The sequence below is a fragment of the Prosopis cineraria genome, unplaced genomic scaffold (genome assembly GCF_029017545.1).
Source record: "Prosopis cineraria cultivar Desert tree isolate PC_DT_omini unplaced genomic scaffold, ASM2901754v1 PC79, whole genome shotgun sequence".
NCBI classification, from domain to species: domain Eukaryota; kingdom Viridiplantae; phylum Streptophyta; class Magnoliopsida; order Fabales; family Fabaceae; genus Prosopis; species Prosopis cineraria.
In genome coordinates, this window is record NW_026555406.1 from 2,030 (window position 1) to 26,929 (window position 24,900).

Here is a 24,900-nt window from a genome sequence, read left to right on the forward strand (position 1 = left end):
TCCTCATCATCTCTACAAAAGATGCATCATTAGGAGCAAAAGAAGAACTAGAAACATTAACATCAATTGAAGAATTTAAAGAGGGCTTCTCGGCCTTCCCTTGTCTTTTGTCTTCTTGTACTCTTTCTCCCAACTCCTTGCCACTCCTCAATGTGATAGCATTAAGATTAGCTTTAGGATTAGCAACGGTGTTGGATGGTAATGTAGAGGCTTGAGCATTGGCTGCACTTAATTGGTTAGCAAGCATATTCATTTGAGAAGTAAGGGCATCAATTTTAAAGTTCATGTTCTCACACTTGTTACCCATACTCTCTACCTTGTTCCCTAAGCCATCATACATGTTTTTATACAAAGAGTTCATTTCAATCAACTGCTTACGTAACACATTCACATCATTAGAAGAGTTCGAATTAGAAGAACTCTCAATTGGAACAAGCCTCCTATCACTATAAGAATTAGAAGAAGGTGTAAGAGAATTACCACTTGGATTGTAGCTTTGAGAAGAGCTACCTTGAGACAAATGAGGTGGAGGGTCACGGCCAAAGGTGTTTTGATAGGATCCTCTTTGTTGATTGTCTTGTAAAGCCACATTTGGATTTGAATAGGAGAAATTAAGATGGTCTCTCCATGAAGGGTTGTAAGTATTAGAATAAGCTCCTTGCCCTTGCCTCCTACCATAGGATTGTTTTCCATTGTAGATAGCATTTACTTGTTCAAACTTAATAGGACAATTGCTTTCTACATGCATAGGTGAGTCACAAAAAGTACAAGAATAAGGGACAAGTGCTTGAGAAGTACTTACATTGCTCACTTGAGATATTTGTGGAGCCAACATTCTCCCAATCTTGGCAGCTAGCAAGTCCACATATGAATCATTAAGAACTGAGGAACCTACCATATTCACATTTCTCTTTTCCCTTGTAGAGTATTGAGCACCACTTGAAGCCATCTTGTCAATTAGTTCCCAAGCCTTTAAGGAAGTGAGGTCAATCAAGCATCCACCACTAGCGGCATCAATGTTAACTTTGTCTCTTGGAATCAAGCCCTCATAGAAATATTGGACTAAATTCTCACTAGAAATTTGATGGTGTGGGCATTTAGCCAAAAGGCCTTGGAATCTAGTCCAATACTCATAGAGACTCTCATCCTCTCCTTGTTGGACCCCATAGATTTGCTTTCTCAAATTGGTGACCTTGGAATTTGGAAAGAATTTATCTAAGAAGAGTCTTCTTAGCTCAGCCCATGTGCTCACTTTCACATAAGAAGGGTAGTTGAAATACCATTCCTTTGCTAAACCTTCAAGAGAAAATACAAAAGCCTTAGCTTGAACATCATCAACATTTACTTGCATAGGCTTCATAGTATCACAAACCAATAGGAAAGTATGCAAAAACCTATGACAATCCTCTCCTGGTAACCCATGAAATTTAGGCAATGCATTAATCAAGGAGGATTTAATTTCAAATTGAACATTAGTAGGAGGAACATATAAGCCATAAGAATTATCATGCCAATTAGGTTGAGTTAATTGCCTAATGCTCCTCTCCTCTCTAGGGTTATGCAAGCCTTCAAATTCATTATTAACATGGCCATCATCATGCAAATTCTCATTCCCATTCCCATGGCCCTCATTATGCACATGCTCATGTCCTAAGATACCTTCCATTGTTGAATTACAAACCAAATGAGAATCAAGAATAGGTTATGATCTTCTCAATCTAGAAATAGTCCTTTCAATTTCTGAATCTAATTCAACAAAAGAGGTATGTTTTCTTCGGGTCATGCACTAATCAAGCTCAAGAAAATTAAGAACAAAGAACAAGCTAAACTAAAATGCAAATCAACATGAAACAAGTCAAAACACACAAAAGCAAGAGAAATAATTTTTTTTTATTTTTTTTATTAAACTCAATAGCAACAAAATGAAAAAAAAAATAACACCAAACAAGTAGAAAGAGAGTTAGAAATGCTCAATCAAGAAGCTTTGGCAATTCTGGAATTCGCACAGTAGGCTCTCTGGAGACAGTGAACTTGTGAATTTTCTATCAGCAAATCCACATGATAAATTCCCCTGAAACTTTTATGAGAAACACAAGAGATATACAGGAAAATTATATAAAACTTTTAGATTAAAAATCCTGCCCAATCGTTCCCAGAATTTTTCACAAGTTGGTCCTCAAGTCTGGAGAAACAGGATTTCGTCCAGAAGACCTTCAGAGCTTCTAACAAACTTTCAAATAGGAAAATGGAAAAATTGAAGAAAATCCTAAACACAAGAAACAAAGATAAGACAGCGATAAGAAAAATGAAACTGGAATCAATCAATTTGAACGCACAAAGAGGAAGATATGCTAACTCAAAATTGAAACAGGGTTTTGGAAATCCTCTGTAATGGCTCCCTGGACCTTGTTAGATTGTAAAATTTCCACAGGACACTTCCCACGTCCAAAATTGACCAAACCAATTTTAAAGTGAAGCTAGGATATAGAGCTTTCAATGAAATAAATTTCAAGTTCAAATTCCCTCAGACTCATTCCCAGTTAATTTTTCAATTTCAGACAGAGACACTAGAAACAGAGTATTTTCAGCTCTACACCAAACCAACGAAAATTGCATTAATTTTTTTTTTCTTTTTCAAAACAGAATAAAAAAACTCAAAACACACAAAAAACACTAAACAAAACACAAAAACAAATTTTTATAATTTTTCAAAAAAATTTTCAGGAACACTAAAAATATAAATTAAGTACTAAACAACCTTAGAATTAAACTTAAACCATTCCCCGGCAACGGCGCCAAAATTTTGATAGGAAATTAGTCGCTTATCCTCAAAATTACACTAAAGCTAACCCTAATGCAATATAGGGCCAACCCTAGGTCATCTCCCAAGGAATGGTTTTAAGTCTAATTGAAAGTTATCTAGTGAAATAAATCAACCAAAGTTTGTAGGAATTTAGTTATCTATCTAATTATCTAAACTAATTACCTAATATGCAAGTAATTAAAATGCTAGTGAAAGTGAGTGAAATGAACTTCCCTTTTTACAATAATGGAACCCTAGAGATTAGTTGATTTTGGACTCATTATCTTCTCATGATTAGGCTAAGTTTAGCTTCCCTTTCCTCTTGACTAAAGCTGTCATGACTTAAGAAAATTATCCTAAGCCAATTAACCTAATTAGCTAACCTCCCTAGGTCTTAGATTAAAGTCCCTAGTTCAATTAACCAATTAGTGAAGACATTAGCCAAGTGATTCATTCAAAATCCTCTCTCAACAGCCATGGTCAAACACATAAATTGAGCAACCACAAGATTATGTCAAGCTACTCAATAACACAAGCATTAACACCACAAGATTATGCAATATTAACACAAGAAATTCACTAATTGAAAAACACAAGATTATGTGCCAAACAAAGAGTGGCAAAATTCAGTCATGGCTGTCCAAGGAAGAAATTAAATGAAACAATCCTCTCTCTTTACATCAACATCAAATTCAAATTAGAATTTATAAGCTAAGATGATTAGACCCTAGATTAAGGAATCTAACCATCTAGTAAAAAGAGAAGAGGATAGGAAACAAAAGAACTTAGCCAATTTGAAGCTCAAGACTCATCCTCCATCTTCATCTCTCTAGGATTCCACAAAGAAACTTAGCCAATCTTCATCTTCAAGAACCCTAGTGATTGCTTGTGAAGGCCAAACTCCATAGCTCTTGAATGATGGAAATGAGCTTCAATCCTTGTGAAAATGGAAGGGATGGAACGAAAATGAAGAGAGGAGAAGAATGGTATGAGTTTTGTGGAGGTTTGGTGGCTGAAAATGGAGGTTAGGGTGCTGGAAAATGAAGAACAAAAGAGAGAAAATGAAGAACACTATGAACAAGAGAGAGAGAATGTGGAAGATGAATGAGATATGTGTTGGATCCCATTTGGGACTTAAAATGGCGTGCTCCTTGGTGTCTCCCATCAGCTGAAGCTTAATTAAAATAAGGAAAAAGAAATTAAAATGTAAATGGGAGCCTTGTCACACTTGCAAGGTGGCAACTTCCTATTGGTTTGTAGATGATTCCAATGTGTGCCTAATTTCCCATATGTCATCCACATCATTTTAGCTGATCTAATCCCTCAAAATAATCATAATTCACGTGCAAACCATCAGCCATTGTCCTCAAGGAGTGTTGACCTCAATTGCCCAATTGATGCACAAGTCACATGCCACCTATGTCACATAAATCACATAATTCAATTAAATAGCATATGATATAATAAAATCTAATTCATGTCCAGAATTAAATTCATAATTAGAAGGGAGAATTTATTAAATTAATCAAGTTTCAGGCTGCACAAAATTATATAAAAATTTTCACACAAAGGCAAACCAAAAACTAGGACAAACTAAGACACTTAAGAAAGTGTTGACTTTTTTATTTAATTACCCCCAAACTAAAATGAATTTTAAAAATATAATTTCACCATTCATCAACTGGACATAAAATGCACTTTTTCAATTTTTCTTGTACATTTTCTCAAAAGTTTATTTTTTGGACCAAAATGCCCCTAGTGCACTGATCTTAGAAACTTAGGCAAAGTTCCAAATCTAATGCAATGTGTGCACTTGAAGGTGATAAATCATTAATAAAATGGTCCTAATTGACAAATAAAAGTGGGTAACAAATGTGTTCTATCAATTGGATGAAATTCACTGCAAGTTCTTGTATGCCAGTTTCATCACTCATTGCGAGTGGAATGTTCTCAATTGCATTCGGCATAACAGAGTATGCAAGTAATCCAACAAGTCTTACATTTGCAATATCTAATGCTCTTGCATCAGTCTCAAGTTTAATATCATTTGTGGCTTCTCTGTCTGTCCTCACTTCAAGATATGAGGAACGTGATTTTCACAAATCTCTACCTAGAAAGCTGATGACTGGATTGCTGACTCTTTGTTTAGCCATATCATTCATGATGTTGGCATATTGCAGTGGCTTCTACATTACATATTTCGACGGCAAAAGGTGGATTTTTACTACCTTATGTTCTGTGGTATTGGTACCCATAATCATGTTTGGATGCCTAAAAGTTGAACTTTTTTATAGTATCATGCATTCGACATTTCTTGTGAGCCGTCTTTTAGTTCGACCCGGAAAACATAACCTTTATTAGACAAGCTGGGAACATTTATTGTATGCTTATGTGAACTGTTGAACAATTTAGTTTATATGGATCTTTACCTCTTCATTGTGAAAAAGATGGTTGAATTATGATCGAGTACTACATTGCTGAAGTTGTATATGAGAATCAAAAAGAAATGTTTCAAACATATTCCAGCACATTAACTTATTTCTAAATCTGTGTTTGTGATATTTGGTTGCAATAGGTGGGTGAGTGATCCATTGGAGCACAGTTGATAGTACAGTCATGCATGAAAAAATTCAAATGTGAAAATAGTTAAAGCATTGAGTTATATATGTGTGTGTTAAAACATACGGTTCTTCTGATGATAATGGGTGCTTTCACACTGGGTCTGAGAAGAAAATACCCATTTCATGAATATGCATCTGCAGTACCTTTGTCTGTGGGTTGATCCTTTTCTGATAGTTTATATCCATCTCCTTGATGCTGATTTTATAGAATTTGATTGTAAATTGAAGAAGCTTTATTTTATGTTGAACTAAGCAGCTTTATGCCAGTCCAATTGATTGAAGATATCTTTTTGTTTTGAGGGTAATTAACTAGTTAGGCTGGTTATTTAGTTATGAATGAAAACTGAATAAAACACCAATTATCATCTATCAAGCAACGGGATTGGGAGCTCAGTTTCTGTGGCACTTCAGCACTACGGTTCTTCTTTTATTTAGGATTTGGAAATTTGTCCCATTCAAAACTAACTTGTCTTTTTATTTCTCCGTCTGGTTGCGTGATACTGTATATTTGTTAAACCATTCAAGGTGAAGGAGCCCAATGACCAGGCTTGCTGTGTGTTGGTGGAGAAAGTTGAGCCAAATCTCTTGGTGTGTCTTTTAGCTTTAGCATTTTGTGTTCTGTAACTAGAACTCTATTAATAATATTTGTCTTTCAGTCTTTTAGGCTATTCCAAGAATTATGCCTAAAGTTTCAGTTACAAGACACTAGCTTTAATAATATTTCCAATACTCAAATACTAAAGGCGTTCAAGTAATAAGGAGAACATACTTTAAATGATTAAATTGTTGATCATTCTGATGTGGAAACTGTTAACCATTTAATCGCCATATTTTACATTGATTCTCAATAAGTCCCTATATTTTAAATTTTATCTTTTCACTCCTATAATTAAGTTTCTATGCTTTCAAAGTTTATCCTTAAACTACAGAAATTTAAAAAGAAGAAAAAGGGCTCCCAAAAGGTGATCCATGTGGGAGGATGAAACTGGTTAAATGTTTATGGGACTAACCAATATCTTACGTGCTTGCTAAAGCTAAGTTCTTTGTGTTCTTTGTCTCTGGTTCGTCCTGTTCCAACAAAGCCATGCTCTTTGGTCATCCTCCTCTTTTTCAGCCTTTTGGTCATCTTCTTCTTCATCCTCCTCTTTTTATTGTTTCTTTTCCAGGTTCAAACACATTGGACAACAATCATGGCATCAGTCAGGGTGCTCGTTCTTACTTTGCCTCTTGATCCTATTTGTTTATGCAGCAATTAGTCAAATAGCAAAAATTGTTATAATCCAAAGGCCAGTCCCGTAACTGATCTAAACAAAATGATCAGCCCTAACAAATTAATATCAGACACCGAATGGACAAACACAAGATTGCCAAATAAAAAGCTACAATACCTCGATCCTCGGAGATTTTGGAGAAGAAGGGAGGCATAATTCGTGTGGCTTGGCCGACTTCCTCTGGTTTTCCGTCGCCCCTACCTCTTCTTGCTTCAGCCACGACCCATCAGAGACCTCATTTTTTCTGTGCTAATTTGGGTTTTTTTTTAATATTTGCACCCTCATTACAAATTACAACAAACTTGGCTGCATTTTTTATAATTCGCGGGTGAGGCATATACTTAATTTTCCCTATCTTGTTATTTTACCTTAAATACATAAATAAATATTTAGTTGACCATTAATATTAGATATGGCTAAACTAATATCTAACCATCTGAAATCTTAAATTCTAACTTAATTGTTTTGGATAATTAATATTATCTTTTATTTAGTTGAGATTCTATTTCTAATACTGAATAACACATCATATGTTTTGGAAATATTAAATAAGTTTGATTGGGAATAGTTATTATAAAACTCATATTTGAGTTAATATAATATCATGTTAGGTTGCTTATAGACTTTGAGTGCACAAGTTTTTTCTAGAGTATTTCAAAATGTTTAACAGAGTATTTTGATCATGTGTGACATTTTGGTTTACACAAAAGAGATATGAGTAAAATAGTGAGCATAGGATAATAATGTTTTTTTTTTTTTGAAAAATTGGAATGTCAAAATATTTAATAGATTGTCATGTGTGACATTCTGGTTTACACAAGAGAGATATGATTAAAATAGTGAACATAGGATAATAACATTTTCTGAAAAATTTGAAGCTTTAACAACCAACTTTAACAACTTATATCTATTTAATATAAAATATGTTTTAAATGAAATAAATGTTTTTGGAAAGCTTTGCAAGTATATTTTGGAATGAAAGAAGTTTCATATTAAACGGATTTGTATATTAATAGATATAGAGAAAATACAGATTAATGATTAAAATCAAATATCTTTCAAAACTCTTAAGCTTCAAGTGTAAACTCCAAGTGATAACAACATAATTAAATTCATATTAGAACTTTTCAATACCCAAGATAAATTCAAGAAGGAATTGGAGGGAAAAGAAGTACTTATGCCGATAATAAATTTAAAGAAACTTAGAACTTTGGATAAGATAATAAAGATTAAGCATATAGATCATTTACCCTTAATTACCACTAAACACTAATTAAAATCTCTACAAAAGTAAAATATATATTTTGTAATCATCAAAATTAAAGTTCAACATAAATTAGAGAATTAAAATTGTTTGGATTTAAAGAATGACCAAGTGGTTTATTTTGCCAATTGGAGTTTAATGTGAAAATCATATTTTTATGAATGGTTCTGTACAACCTACCTAATAATTGTTAGATACATTCAGGAAGCCTCATATCCCCTCTTGCATAATTGATGATGGATGACTAAAATGTCTACGGTGCCTAGTTCCTTAGTTGTAATTTAAATATTATGCAAATTGACTAAAATGCGCAGGTTAAAAATCAGAAAACCACGCTACCATATTCCCATTGAATCCCATATCCAACCTTCATGGCCTTTGATTGCCTCTCAAAATTCTGTAAATCACCAAAAACCTAACCAACCATGCTAGCTTCGGATGACCAGAAGGAAGATTTAGTGCTTCGTACGGCGATGGGATGGAGGCCTACATTGGATCAAAACCATCCTAATGGTTGGGTGAGTCATTGTGCCAATCATTCGGAATGTTATCATATAAGAAATAAGGTTGAAGGACAATGAGTGCGTGACAAACTTGTTACTGAAGTTCTCATTGTTAGCGGGAGTCAACCATGATGATCGAATATGCAATGGGTTTCTGATTTTTTTTAATACAAGGCCACGGGAAACCTATGTAAGAGACAAACGTCTTGTCATATCTATAGCCATGAGGCTATTACATTTGGGGGGCAGGTTATCAAAAATGCATATATCAAAGTTATGATAAGGTGTCATATGAGCAAGAAAATCAGCACATTTGTTGGCTTCCCTATAGACATGATCAAAAGTGACCACCCAATTTCTCATAATGAGGTCCCTAATATTTTTTATAATCAACAGATAGAGGGTGATTATCATAGCAGATATTATTGATGAGTAATAAAGCCTCTAAAGAATTAGAGTGGACGTTGATCTTAGGAAGATTCTCATTCCAACAAAGTTTGAGGCCTTCTAGAATTCCCTAAAGTTCAGCTGTAGTGCTTGGATAGTATCCAAGGTTTTTGACAAATCTCTTAATCCAATTTCCTTTACCATCTATAATAATACCCCCACAGGCAGTAGCACTATTAGTATTGACTGAGCCATCGATGTCAAATCTAACCCAACTGGGTTCAGAAAGGCTCCATTTAGCTTCGTGTCTATTGTCTTTCTTGTTCAAGTAGTTGACCTTAGATTGAAGCTTAAGATCATTGATAATTTGTTGAGTATAGGAGAAGGCAATGTCGCTTTCAAGAATATTATCTTCAGAATAAATCTTCTTGCATTTAGCTTTCCATATATTCCAACATGCTTGGGCAAAAAGTCTCTTCCAAGGAATTTTCCTTACAGTCGAATTGGCTGCCTCGTTCTTGGCATTCTAAATTATCCAATCCTATACATTAAGAGATGAAAAAGTATTAAGTTTTGTAGGATTCACTAACTTTTTTCATACCTCTTTAGCTTCCTTGCAATCGTGCAAAATATGGATGGAAAAGTCAATGGAGTTACAACCCATGGGGCAAGATCGTGGTTGTGGAATATTGCCATTTGTATACATGTAGTTAGTTTGAAGATGGTCCCATGCAGCTTTCCAAAGATGATATTTAATTTTTTTCATAGGTGGGCTATTTCTATATCTTGGACTAGATATCAGAGTGATTTTGATCTTTCCTAGAATTAATGGCTGTGTAAGCAAATTTAATAGAGAAGTTGCCATTAGAGGAGGGCCTCGAAACAAAAGACATCTTCCTAAATTTGATGGTTAGGAAGTTACATAACAACTATTTGTCTAATGATATCAAGATAGAGGTAGTGTTTTAAAAGATCAAAATTCCAACCACTTGCGGTATTACGAAAATCTGAGACTCTAGCATGAAAAATGGAGTCGGCATTATGGAAAGCATAATTAATGAGAAGGTTAGGGTGAGGGGACCATTTATCATACCAGAACAATATTTGGTCACCTCTACCCACCTTCTAACTAACATGAGTCATAAACTTATCCCAGGATTTACAAATGTTATTCCATATGTAAAAACAAGAACTAGGTTTAACAACCATGGGTATAGTAGGTTTATTGCATTTATATTTATCTCACAAGACACACACCCACAGACAATTTGATTTAGTAATGAGACCCCAGCAAAGCTTCATAATGTAAGCAATGTTGTGATTCTTGAGATTTTTGATGCCAAGACCTCCATCTTTTTTATCAGAAGTAATGTAATCCTAAGATAGAAGATGAGGTTTTTTGCTCCTATATGGTGAATCCCAAAGAAAAATTTTGGCTATTTTTTCTAGATTGAGCAAGACATTGTCCGATAAAAGCATAGTTTGCATAGTATAAGTGGGAAGAGTAGAGATGAGAGATTTAATGAGCACAAATTTTTCCATAATATTAAGATAACAACTTCTCTAGTTAGCTAAGTGTGAGTTCGTTTTATCAATAAGGAGACCAAAAGTGAGCTTAGAAGCCTTTTCATAGATAAGAGGAATTCTAAGGTATTTCCTTAGATTTCTAGTAATAAGGATTCCCAACTCTTCACTGATCTGAAAAGCTTTATTGATGTTGACATTCTTGGAACAAAAGAGCTTAGATTTTTTAGTATTAATTTTTTAACCCGAGGCACTGTAAAAATTAGAAAGGCGTTATTGGATAATCATTGCTTGGGATAAAGATAGTTATGTAAAAAGAAAAAAATAATTAGTAAAAAATAAATGAGATATAGGGGGCCATTAGGAATTAGCTTAATTGATTTCCATTCATTATTATCAATAATACTGAGAATGTAATGGCTTAAACGTTCAATACAAAGAACAAAGATATAAGGAAAGAGAGGATCCCCTTGATGAATGCCTCTGGAGGGTTTGAATTCTTTAGTAGGTTTACCATTCTAGAGAACTTTCATTTTTATAGTTGAGATGGCAACACGAATTAGTTTTCTAAGATAAGGATCTATGCCAACAACTTGGAGTGTATCATCAATGAAATCCTAGGACATTCTATCGAAAGCCTCCTCAAGGTCAATCTTTAGGGCCATGAAGCTTTTTTTGCCTGTTCTATCTCTCATAGAGTGAATGATCTCTTGCACAATTATGATATTATCACTACTTTGCTTGCCTTGGATGAAGCTACATTAATTATCATTAATAAGATGAGGCATACAAGCATAGAGGCAATTGGAGATGATTTTGGTAATAACTTTATAGTTCACGTTATAAAGAGATATAGGATGAAAATCTTTCATATAAGTAGGGTGGTCAATCTTAGGAACCAGAGTGATGAAAATATCATTTATGTCCTTAATAAAGGATAGGTCCCTAAAAACCTTTTTTACAAGATTTATGATGCTATGTTTAAGATCATCCCAAAAAGAATGAATGAAACCCGTATTGATACTATCAAGACCAAGAGCTTTGAAAGCCCCAATATCAAAAGCAGTGTTCTTGATTTCATCATCAATCATATCTCTATGTAAAGATTGGAGTTAAATGTTAGAGAGAATAAGAAAACTTCTTTCGGTTATAAGTTTGGGTTTAACGCTATCTTCCTCTTTGAAGAGGTCTTCAAAGAAGGAAACAGCTAGATTTTCAAGAATGAATTGATCCTCCACCCAAGTATCATCATTTTCTTTAAGAGATAGAATCTGATTCCTTTTTTTCCTAATAACAGAAGTAGCATGGAAGAACTTGGTGTTCTAGTCTCCCTATTTTAACCACTTACATCAAGATTTTTAGAACCAAATAAGCTCTTCTTGCATGAGAACCTTGTTATAATCTTCCCAAAAGGACTTTTCAAGCTTCCTTAGAAAGTAACTATCTCTATGGTTTCTGTTGTTGTCAATTCTTTCTAATCTATGCCAAAATTCTTCTCTTTTTAGAAGATATACTACCAATATTGTCTTTATTCCAAAGGGAAGCAGAAGTTGCAAATTTAATCGCACCCTCATTCCAATTATTAGTAGTGTAACATCTCGAGTTTCAATTCCCTGATTAATTAAACCTAATTAGGATAATTAAGTAAGTTGGAGCAATATATCGCTAGAGAAGTCTAATAATCATATTTAATGGTATTTCAGCCCTAATTATGGGTCCAGTATCAAGGCGGGCCACCTGGGCATCAAAAAGAGAAGAAAAGGAAGAGTTGATGTTGTTGTGCCACACGCCATGATGTGGAGATCGTCCGCCGTGATGCACAGACTTTTTTGAATGAGAGAGGACCTCTCTGTGACATGCACCGAGGCACATTGTGCATCCACCATAGCACATGGCCATTTTCTACAATTTATCAGACGCGAAATGAGACAAAAATAGAGAGAAAAAAAGAAAATGAAGAGACATGCCAAGCTCTACTAGGGTTTACTTGTGGACGACATTGGGAGTATTTTGAAGGCTACAAACACCTAAAGTAAGTATCACACTCATTAATCTCTCTATTTCTTTCACATTTATGATTGATAGTGGAAATAGAATTGCGATCCGTATAGGTTATGGGTCCAAATTTGTTAACTCAAATGGAGTTAATGGGAGTATATTAGAGTATCTAAATCTAGGTATAATGAGTTTTAGTGTCTTGGGTTGTTGGGCACCATTAATATCCAAAAATCTCATTTATTATGGGTGGTTGGAAGTTTGTGATATCATTAATGGGTATTTAGTGGCTCATTATTACTACTGGGGACTAAAAGTAATTATTAAATCCAATGGATAGGCTCTAACTCATGTAGAGTGAATGTTAGGCAATTTAGAAGTGGAGATTGAGGGTTTAAATGCTTAAGTTGGTAATGTTGATGAAATTTAACTTGGTTGATTATAGTTTTGGTTCTTGGTCACCTATTGGATTGGAAATTTAAGCTTGGAAGCTAGTAGATTGAGGGGTAAACCTTTAACCTCTCAAAGATTTGAGGTAACCGGGAGAAACTTTACTTTGGGTAGTCATATATTAATTGATTGTAAATGGATTTCTATTGTGAATGTGGCATGCATGGGTTAATTTTCAATGTGAAAAGCATGTGCTAGTTTCTATGAATATATGAAAAATTAAATGTGTAATAAGTTATTTTAATTTGAAATGCAAATGCCTAATTAAGATGTTTTGAATATGAACATGCATATGTCTTTAGAAAAATGAATGTGATGATTATGTGAGATAGATGTGTATTAATGAGAAATGGATTTTGAGGAAATGATGAGAATACACACTTGGGTAGCGCATGGTCATGAACCCAACGTGATTATTGTGATAATGAGTAAATGAAAATAAAAATGTTAAAATAAGTCAATATTGATTATGGCATGGTCAGTGACGGGAGTTCGCCTAAGAATTGGGAGTAGAGAAGATCTATATGGTATTTAGACTACCCTCTGGTGCATGAGGGTATAGCCTTGTCCCATAGTTTGTCAAAGAACTGTCCCATAGTTTGTCAAGAGACTAGAACTCAACTATCTCTATTGGTTCAATAAGGAGAATAGCCTAGGGTATAACACACCTCAGGGATTCGAGAATGGGAAAAGCCGTGGTTCAAGAATGAGTTTTGTGACCTTTGGCTGGGTCACATCTCATAATTGGTGAGCTTGAGTAGTCCAGTCACACGGATGGAGCCCTAATCAGTGTTGTAGCCCACAATTTTGGTCTAAGAAAATAAGAAAGATATAAAGTTGGTTGATTATTACTTAAGTAAATATATGACATGTTACATGTATTAAGTGGTGGCAAGTCACATGAGTATGAGTCATGTCACATATATGAGAATATGGTGATAATGCACCTAGTTATGAGAGTTAAAAAAGTTATTTAATGATAAATGACAAAATATGTTATATGCCAGCATGTTTTACTTACTTGATTTCCTTGTGCATGTATTTGATTTATAATTGATATATAACTGCATAGAGTAGGTTTAACCTTAGTTATTGAGTGGCTAGACTCACCCCTTTCATTTAATATTTTTTAGGCCTTAGCTCTGGTGTTGAAAGGGAGAAGGCTAAAGAGGCGGGGAATTAGCATATTCCTACTGTATGCCTCTAGTTTAGATTTAATTGTGTAATAGTATATGATTTGCTAATTCTAGGATGCATGCCATCACACTTGCATTATTTTGTTGTTAGAAATGTTAGATTTGTATTTTAGGCCCTTAGTCTTTGTGTATGTTGATATATATATATATATATATATATGTTTATAAGGCCAAAATACTAGTACAAGTGTAAAAATAATGATTTGAAAATGTTTTGAATGATTTGGGCAAGATGCAATAACAATTTACCTCCCCCTCTATTTTTGTTAAAATAGGTTGAGGAGTAAATTTTTTTATACTGATATTTCAGTGCTTGTAACGTGTTGTACTGGTGGTTCTAGGTCTATTGGACATGACCCAGGTGTAAAAAAAAAAAGCTTTTAGCACTTGTTGAGGGTTTTGGACACCCATTTTGTGTGAAAGTTATGAAAAGTGGTTGAAATGTGTTTGGATGTCCAACTTCCTAGTGTGACTTGTTTTAAAAGTGAAACCCATGCCATTAAATAGTTCATGTAAAGAGCTTTCCGTAGACACCTAGATTACGTCATTCAGATGTCAAACAAAGAATCAGGATGCGTCAAAAGTTCCTTGATTCTGCTTTCAAATGACAGCAGAATCAGTTGAAATTTCATGCAACACACCATAGCGCATGGTGCTTGAGCTGCGGTACATGGCACAGAGAGAAATACACCATAATGCAACATGCAAAAGCCGCAAGCCATTACCTTGTTTCACAGCATATGTTTTGTTTTCAACCATTATCGACTTCTTTCACTCCTCTGAGGTATCTCATGCTTTCGAAACTTATTTTACTCTGATATAAAGGGTTTTGATTGATTTAAACTCATTTTTATTTAGAAAACTTGAGATCCCTTGCTTTTAAATTAAACCTTAGTAATAATCTTTTTGAGTTAAGTATTTGATTACCAAGTGCTATAGTGGTTAATTATGTTTAGTGAAGTGAGAATGTTTCAAGTAGTCCACGAGTCTTTGAGAAGAGAATGGAAAGAGCCCTCAAGCATCCAAGTAGCGTGACAATGAAAAGGTTTAGGATGGTGTTGATGTTGATCATTTCTATGTAGTTGGATTTTGATCGGGCGGTGGTCAAAACCATACTTTAGAAGGTGAAAAGAATTAGCTTGGTGGAATTGTAGTCTCTATATTGAGTTGTAGAAAGCCTAATCAAGACGTTCTTTAACAAAGCCTTTTTCCCAAGTAAATCTGTCACCATGGAAGCTTAGTTCAAGAAGGTTGGAAGAATTAACACAGTGTCTAAATTGTTTCAAAGATCTCTAATTGTAGCTATTTCCTCTAGTTTTATCTTCACATGAGAGATATGAATTGAAGTCACCTACAACAAGCTAAGGATCATTCATATTTTGAAAAATAAAGATAATAGAATCCTAGAGAAGATCATGATTGTAAGGATTCGGGTCACCATAAATACAAGAGAACAAGTAAGAGTTACTTGAGCTTAAAATGTTAACCCTACTGTGTAATAATTGAACATTAGAGTAAATATATTCAATATTAACAAAATCATTATTCCATAATAACCAAATATTGCCAACATAACCAGTAGCTTCAACACAAATCTAATAAAAAAAACCCAACTTTTGAACAATTTTATTAGCTAGGTTCTATGTAACACTTGCCCTGAGTGTTATCCAAAAATCACATAATTTAAATAAACTAAGTGTGGTTAAGGAGTTGATCCTCTAACTAACTTAAGAAATAAATCATTTAAAACCTTTAAAAATTATAGGTTCTATCTATAGTGCCCGGAAGCAAGTTAGACAAAAAGAAAATAAAAAGATGCTGTCATGACAGTAATTTATTACTGTCATAACAGCCCTCCTGGGCTAACTTTCAGGAGGCGCCATTCCGTCATTCGACGGATCGAAGTAATTTTAAAGCTCACACGTCACATTCAGAGGGTACTATAAGTGTGCCAAATTTCAAAAAGATCCAACAGTCGGATTAAAAATTAGACATGTTAAAAAATTGGCTATTTTTGCTGTCATGACAGCTAAAAAGATTTCATGACAGCACTTCCGGACTAACTTTTGGGGTGCACCATTTCATCATCCGACCTCTGATCGGAGCGATTCCAAAGCCCACATGTCACTTTTAAATAGTACTATTAGCATATCAAATTTTAGAAAGATCCAATGAATGGATTGAATTTCGTGCATGTTGCAATATTAACATATATTGCTGTCATGACAGCACCTTTGCTGTCATGACAGCTCCTCCGAACCAAATTTCAGAATGCGCCATTTCTCCATCTGATATCCGATCGAAGCCAAAGCCCACACGAAGCTCATAAAAGGTTTTACTTGTGACCTAAATTTTAGAGAAATCCAACAGTCGGATTAAGATTTGGACACCCAGACGTAAAAGTGCAGGTTTTTGATAAAAACCATTTTCAAAATTGTCCAAATCTCATCCTAATGGTCACAAACTTGTGGAAACACTTTGGACACATCAAATAGGACTAAAAACACCTGATAAAACATTTAAATGATATAAAAATCATTTATACCAAAATTTGACCACTCGGGTGCCATTTCCCAAAATGGACCTTAAACCCCTAAAATGCACAAATCACATAAGAATGGCCAAAAACTATTCCAAATATCATATATACATATGAATACACACGCTAAACATTTTTACTTAGCTCAGAGATCTTTGTGGGGCCCACGCACCCACTATCTATATCCAAGGTATATGTTTGCCCATAACACACCATTTGTAATGCAATCACTTTGCATTTGCTTGTGAAATTACATATATATCAAAATAAATATTTTCTTGTAGTGGAAACTTGGTCTACTAAATAAATCCATCAAAAACACAAACCATAGCCAAGTTTCTTAGCCACAAGTCTACAAGCAAACAAAAATTCATACACAAGCCACACAATCCACAAATACTCATGCACATATACATAATCATATCCTACTGGCACCCTAATCCTAAATACATTACAATAGACTTGCTCAAAAGAAAGGGGTTGTAGTTCTTTACAATTCACAAACAACCCCTAGCTCTGCTCCTTTCCCCGTCGTCCACTGGTTCCTTCGCCTGGACCTAGAATATTCAAAAGAAAGGGGTGAGACAACCACAGTCTCAGTAATAGAGAAATCTACATTGATGTCAGATTCTCTCCCCCACTGAGAGGTGTCAAATACTCAATACACTAACCACTTTAGTGCACTGAGCCCATAATACGTAAGGCAACACTGAGTACTGGCAGTGTGCCATAGAATATCAAAAGTCTACACCTTCTCATTGGTGAACTCCCACCGAGATCATGCCTTTTATTCGTGTCTACCTTTCCCGAGTATAGACCACTTCAACACTCTAAGGTAGTATAACATTTATAAATCTCTCTTAAATGGTTCCTTAGCCTATCTAAGGTACCTTACTTAGTTACACTTTCTTAAGTGCAACTTCTATTCCTTATTATTAAAATACATGTAAACAAATCTCGTTTTTATAAAAATATTTTTGTTAAACAATTAGAAAACATATTTTCACTATAATCAAAGTTGTACCCCATAATCCCTTATAAAGCACATTTAATCTTTTAAAACATGTAATGCATGATAGCTAGTAATATTTATTCAAAAATAGCTAAAACAAAGTAATAAGAAATATAAATTTCCCTGTTACCTCAACCCTTTGGTACTAAAAGGGTTCCTCTTGTACAAAATAGGGCTCGGCTTGTTCCTTAACTTCTGAATAAATTCCACCAATAATTCCTACAACATATAAGTGATCCACATCACTTATCATGTCAAATAGCATTAATGAAGACTATAACTCATACCACACAACTTGGGTCAATGAGTCATAATCCATCTTAATGGTCTATATATTAAACTAACCATTCACATAGTTTCACTTAACCACTAAAACCATTTATTAGCCATCACTAGGCTAATTTTCAATTTATATAATTTTTTATCAATTAAAAACCTTCACTTAGTGTCACCAACTTTCACCATTAGCCCTTATAATGAAAACTAAACCTTAATTTAAATCTTATTGGGCTCAAATAGCAAAATTATAACTAAATCAATAAGCTTAAACCATTGAGGAGCAAAAATCAATCTCTCAGGGTTTAATTTATGCCCAAAACACCTCTTTTCATCCAATTATCCACTCAAAATATTAGATCACTATATAAAAACTCAAAATATCCTTCCTAGGATCCAAAGAAATAAAAACTTACAAGAACAAAGCCTTTAGGATCAAAATTCAAAAATTTTCTCTTTCAAAAATTAAAGAAAACAAAGAGGGAGGGAAAAGGATTGAAGTAGGGAGTTTACCTATCGCGTAGCTGAGCTCGCAACGGCCGTAAAGCCTTATAGATCCGAGCCTAACTCCCTCTCTTTCTCTTCTCTTCTTCCTCTCTCTCTCTCTCTCTCTCTCTCGTGTGCATTCGTTTTCTTTCTTTCTTCAATTTTGTTTCTGCGTTCATTTGGCTCTTTAAATTGCTGATATTAGACTTTGGGGAAAATTACAATAAAGGGCCCAACATTTTTTTATTATAACATAAAAGCCCGGGTCAACTTTGATAATTTTTTCCATAGTTAAAAATTAAATAAAACCAAACTTTTGCTGAGAAAAATTCAAACTCTGGATCTCTATCAAATTATTCTAAGTTTTAATTTAATTATAGATATTTTATTTTATTTTTTTAAAAATAAATCTGAGTCTTAAAATTTTTGGGATGTTACATTCTAGCTCTAGTTTCAAGATCAAAATTTAAGTATTATGAGCTATAGTGACTTCTGTAATATGATTAGGAAAGACTTTAGCACAAGAGCCTCTATAATTCTAGCAAATGATATCTATAAAATAAAAATAGAGTAAAAGAACTAAGTCATTAGTTCTTAGGTTGAGGCCTCTAATTGATCATCACTAAAATCATCATCTTTTAAATCATCGTTATGGATTTAATTATCATAATCTTTGTCTAAAAGGTCATTTTCAAATATGTCTTCTTCAAAATCACCTTTTATGGGATCTTTTTGAATATTTCTAGGATTTAAAGAATTATTGTGAGTTTCCATAACTGGAGGGTCATTGAATTGAGTATCCTGAACAAAACTTTGGCTATTTCCTGGGTCAAGTGATAACCTCTAATCAAGAAGGGGATTAGAATTAAGAGGGGTATTTTTTTTGAGAATTTCTAAGATTCTCCATATCTACTGTCTAGACATTCAAGTCAGGGGAAAAATAAGCTCCAACTTCATTATTTTCTATGTTTTTGGATTCAGAATTAGCCTGGGAATTGTTCACATTTTTTGGGCCTAGATAGGGAGCCCAGATTCCTTTTATTTCCTTTAACCATTTTGTGGATTCTCTTTATGGGCCTGTTATTCATGTTTTTGGGTTGCAAATCATTGACTTCAACTTCATTCAAGGCCATGATTTTTTGGCCCATCTAATTGAAACTTGGCCCAAATCTTGAAGCCCTTTTCCCTTTGTCTTCCATTTCCTTTAAGAATTTAGCTAAAGCTTCACTTTTCCTTAACCGAGCCTTTTTTACTCCTAATATATCCTTCTTCTTCTAGATTTGTCTGACAACCTTCATAGGGGAGATCTTAGGTGAAGCATGGTTTAATGCCAATTCAACTCACCTCTGATCATCATCGGTACACTCTAGGTTGGCTAGGACATCAAATCTCAACCTAGTGGAGAGATTAGATCCTCAATTTTGGTATATTGGTCTATTATCCGTTGGATATCTCAGGTTTCGAGCATTTCTAGGTCTTCTAACTTTCATGAACTCGGCGAATTCCTTTTTAGGTAAGGTATAGTCAATTTTCAGTGAGTTTGTATTTTATTTCTCTTTCTCAGCTATTCTCCCCTATTTATCAGTTGATTCTCGAGTGAGCTTTTGATTATTTTATTTTGGTTTCTCTAAGGCCGAACTGTTTGTGGTTCTATTTTTTAGATTATGCGGGCAATTGGTTTTGTTATGTCTATAGCATACGCATTCAAAGCAAATGAGAGTTAGACTTTCATATTCCACATTGAATAATTTGTCTTTGATAAGGAGTCTTGGCACAAGTTTCTTTTGTAAATTGACTTCCACGCTAATCCTAATAAACTTATCCCTTTTAGTCTTGCCTTGCTTGTCTTTTGAATTAGATTCAAATAAAGAATTAGAGTCCACTTTCAAAGCTTTTCGCATGTAATTTCCTAGTCTCTAAAGCACCTCTTTATCATAGTACTATATGGGGATGTTGGACAATCTAACCCAAAAAGAAAGTTTATCGAGAGTGTTTGAGTCAGGATTAAAACTAGGGGACCAATGTTGAACAACGATGCAGTGATCAAATATTATCCAGGGGCCACCATTAAGGATGTTATCATAAACAGAGTGGTTATTGGTTCTAACAATATAATAGCTATTAATAAGGTCTATTAATTCAAAATCTTTGAGTTTCCACATTTTTGCTAACCTTGCTTGGAGAGATTTAGGATTGAGTTACAGGCCCAGTGTTAATGATAATAGCATCCATCCAAGGTAAGCATTTTCCTCCATTCTTCGTTAGAAATTTGTAAAGATAGGTAGTGATCCATTAGCTTCTTGGTGCTTTCAGAAGGTATCCATTCTTTTTCCAATTATTTAGCAAGAGATTCATTTCTGTGGCTATTATCTCTTCCAATATTAATACCATAATAATCGTTGTATCCAATTAGAGAATCCATATAAGAGATAGGAGCTTTGGCTCCTTGATATGTGACTGACTTGCTTAGATAGACATGATTTCTTGAAGCTTTATTAGTCTATATGTCCATAAGATGATCCTATTGGTCATTTTTGCTAGTCACTGTTGAGTCTAGAATGATTTGTTGAGCCTAAAATATTGAGAGTGTACCAACAAGTTAAATATCAATTTTGGTTAATAAAAACAAGATATAACAATGCTCCTAAATTTAAGAACAAGATTACATCAACTTAAGTTTAATCGAGAGTGGCCATAACCCTTGACCTTCCTTGAGGCGCTTCAAGACTCCTCTAGCATCCTTCCATCCTATCACTCCTTGTAGATTTAGCCTCTAGTTATCTTGGAATCTATTTGAGCACAATCCTTCCACCATAGCTAAACCATACTCATGAACACCTTGAGGATTTTGAAGCCAAACCAAGAAAATGAAGTTTAGGGTTTGAAGAGTGAGGTACAAGAAGAAGAATGGTGGAGTTGGATTAAGATTTTGATGGTTAGATCATGAGATATGGAGGAAAGAAGATGAGATAGAGATGGAGAATATGAAGAACAATGGAGAGAGAATGAAGAAGGGTGGAGGCTGAAAAATGAGAGTGAATAGAAGAATGAATGTTAAAAATGAAATTAGGATAGTTTGATTCAAGTCTAAGGTCAATGGGCGTAACTCTAGTGTTAAGAAAATATTAATTACATTTAGGTTTTTTGATCCTGTAGAATAATATTAAAATTATTTGATTCTATAAAGTAATAAATGTTGTTCAATAATCCTTAATTGTGATTGTCGCTATTCTTAAATTGAGAGTGCGCACATTCATGCTTGTCTTGCCTCGGTCATCCTGTCTTTGTCTCGATCATATCAAAATGAATCTATCCTAACCAAAAGAAAAACAGGATGAGACTTTTCGGGACAAGATAAAAAATGGTTCAAGACAAGATGAAATACGGGACCACTTTCAAGATATCTTTGTCCCGTCTTGAATATAATATACATAGTATTATTTTTTCTATTATTAAGATGTAATAGTTTATTTATTTAGTGTATATATTTTGTTAATAATATACATATATTTTTTTATTAATATGTAATCACTTCATATGTCTCAACTTAAGAGAAAAAATTGATTAATTGATATTATGCTCGGTTAGTTTATATAAATTGTATAACTTAATGATTATGTTGTTGTTGTATTGTTAACTTGAAGGTTATTTGTGATTGTCATGTGCATAACTTTAAGTTATAATTGTATTCTTTTTACTTTAAATTATAATTCAATAATTGAATTTATGTACAATATTGCTTTGGTTTTAGATTTAGCAAATTATGTAATTTAATAAATATTATTATTTAGGTCTCTCTTTAGTGTTTTGTATATTTCATTGAGATGTCTTAACCCCAAACAAGATGGAATAAGATAAGGGGCAAAAACTCAATCCCATTTATTTTTTTGAATTTGACAAGACACAAGATAGGTAATCTTGATCACATCTCATGAACACTTCTATTTGAGAGTATCTGTTACCTATGTTAACCGTACAAACTTAATAAATAAATTGATAAAAATTAAATTTAAAGAATAAAATTTGTAAATAAGATAAATTTAAAAACTAAAAATTGTATTATCTATTCTTTTATTTTCATAGCACTTTTTTTTTTCCCCAAAACAGAACATGCTACTTGAAAAAGGAAATATCACACTCAAGGTTTCACTTCTTTCAAAATCAGTTTATACATAGACAGACTACATAGATATGTGTGGAATGTAATTTGAAGTTTTAAATTTTTACTTATATTCATATATGTTCCTCTTACTTATTTTTATTTTTATTTTTATTATTTTATATGTGTGTAACTCTTACTTTTTTTATGATATTTTAAATATCATACAATCTATTTTTATTTATATTTGATTTTATTTTGAATTAGTTTTAAATTTTCATATATTTATTATAAATATTAATTTTTATTTATTATGAATGTTTAACATTAAGGGTAGAATTTACAAATGGAACAAATAGATAATAACGGGCTAATGCACAATAAGCGTCCAGAAAAATGTAAAACCATGTCAGAGAAATTCAGACGAGTAGGGATCGGGTCCACGGTGGAAACGTTGAACATCTGGCAGTGTAAGGGTTCTTTATTTCTATCGTATGATGTGAAAAGATTCTGATGCGTTCGTTCCCACGATGTTTAAACTTGTTGAAAGAAAATAGTCATGTCTTGTCAAGTCCCGTCATAGCATAATATTATATGGGGTTAAAAAATATTAGATTAAGATATATCTTTCTCTCTTTTTTAATTTTATATATAAGATTTTAATGTGATTTTTTTTAAAAAAAATAATGATAAAATATCTTTAAAATATATAAATAATAATTTAATCTCTTAAAATATCATAATTTTTTTAAAATTTTAAAAGACTTTTTTATTATTAATGTTATATAAATTACTCAATTGTCCTTGTTAAAAATAAATGATTCATAAGTTTTTTTAAATATTTATAAATATTTTATATTTATAATAATGCAACAACAAATCACAACTTCTTATATTAAATTTTTTATTTGTTGTTGCATTATTATGAATATAAGAAAAAAATTATGGATATTTAAACAAAACTTGTGGATCATTTATTTTCAATAAAGATAATTTAATAATTTATATAAATTTATTAATGAGAGAAAAGTTCTTAAAAATTTTAGGAAGATCATGACATTTTAAAAAATTAAATTTCATTTATATATTTTAGAGAGATTTTATTATCATTTTCTCATTTTTTTAATGTTGCTCCTTCAATTTTAAATTATCAAATAATTTAACATAAAATTACACATACTTGTTGCTCGCCCTATTCCCCTATACTAACATGACAAAAGAAGAAAATTTAGTATATAAGAAATAATAAATAAATTGATTAACTTACCCAATGATAGTGATAACATTTTACAGATAGTAATATTTTTATCTATTACTATTTTAATATCTATATTATTTGAAAATTATGATAAGTTCAATTTTTTAAAAACAATTTTATTCATATTTGACTCAAGTTAAAAATTATTGGAGTGACTAATTACCAATTTGTATATTAATATTAAAATGCTTTGATAGAATTGTGTTTTTAATTAAACAACTTTTTAACGTCATTTAAAATTAATTGGTTGTAATTTTACATAAATTCAAAGTTTAACTGAAAGTACTATATTTTAAATTTGATAAGAACAAATAGAATTCCACATACCAACAACTCTTTCATATCATCATCATCGTCATCATCACAAACAAACTATTGTATAATGAGTATGATAAATATGTAAAATGACTAAGTGAGTGTAATACGGATGATAACAGTCTGAGGCCCTTAAGTATTATCCTAGAATTTAATTCCTAGAGTTGTATATGAAAAGCATCTCTTGAGAGAAGACAACTCCTTAAATAGTGTTTAGATTTATTGAAAGATTAATCTCCTAGCTTCTAACTGTGGGCATACCTTAAGAAGCCAAAAAAAATGTAAAATTAACTTTTATGTTTTCAGGCAAGAAAAAAAAAAGGAGTTAACTTTTATCAATTCAATATTGATTTGCCTAACTAAGGGATACTAGGATACATTTGTTCATTGAAATCCTTTGAAAATTTGCTATTGAGTGAGTTCAATAATTTGCAAATGCTTTATATGTTTGTCGTCAATATATTAATGTTTGGTAATTAGATGGCAACATATGCATTGTTTTTGGATGGCAACATAGACATTATTTTCATGATGCAATTGCATATTTGAATATGTGAAAACTAAATTATATTTTCTTGAAGATTGCATGCATATGGTGAAAGGAGGATTGTATATGACTGAAGCTAAATTGCATTCAATGTCAAAATTTGACACCAAGACATTATTTTTTGGATATACAATTGCATATTTGAATATATGAAAGTTAGATTGTATTTTCTTGAAGATTGCATGCACATGTGAAAGAATAGTTGCATATAGATGAAAGGAAATTGCATTCAATGTAAAAATTTTAAACTAAGACATTATATATTTATATGTATTCATAAGTCACATTCTATGAGTTATTTTAATAATTATTTAGTTTTTTATTACAAATAAAGACCATGGCCTTTCTATGATA

At 32.8% G+C, this 24,900-nt stretch overlaps 1 non-coding gene across 1 annotated transcript; it reads left to right on the forward strand.

Annotated features, from left to right (window-relative positions):
• Window positions 1–1,079: 1,079 nt before the first annotated feature.
• LOC129295251 (small nucleolar RNA R71) lies at window positions 1,080–1,186 on the forward strand. The gene has a single exon (XR_008589545.1). It is a non-coding gene; the product is annotated as a small nucleolar RNA R71 (small nucleolar RNA).
• The last annotated feature ends 23,714 nt before the right edge of the window (window positions 1,187–24,900 follow it).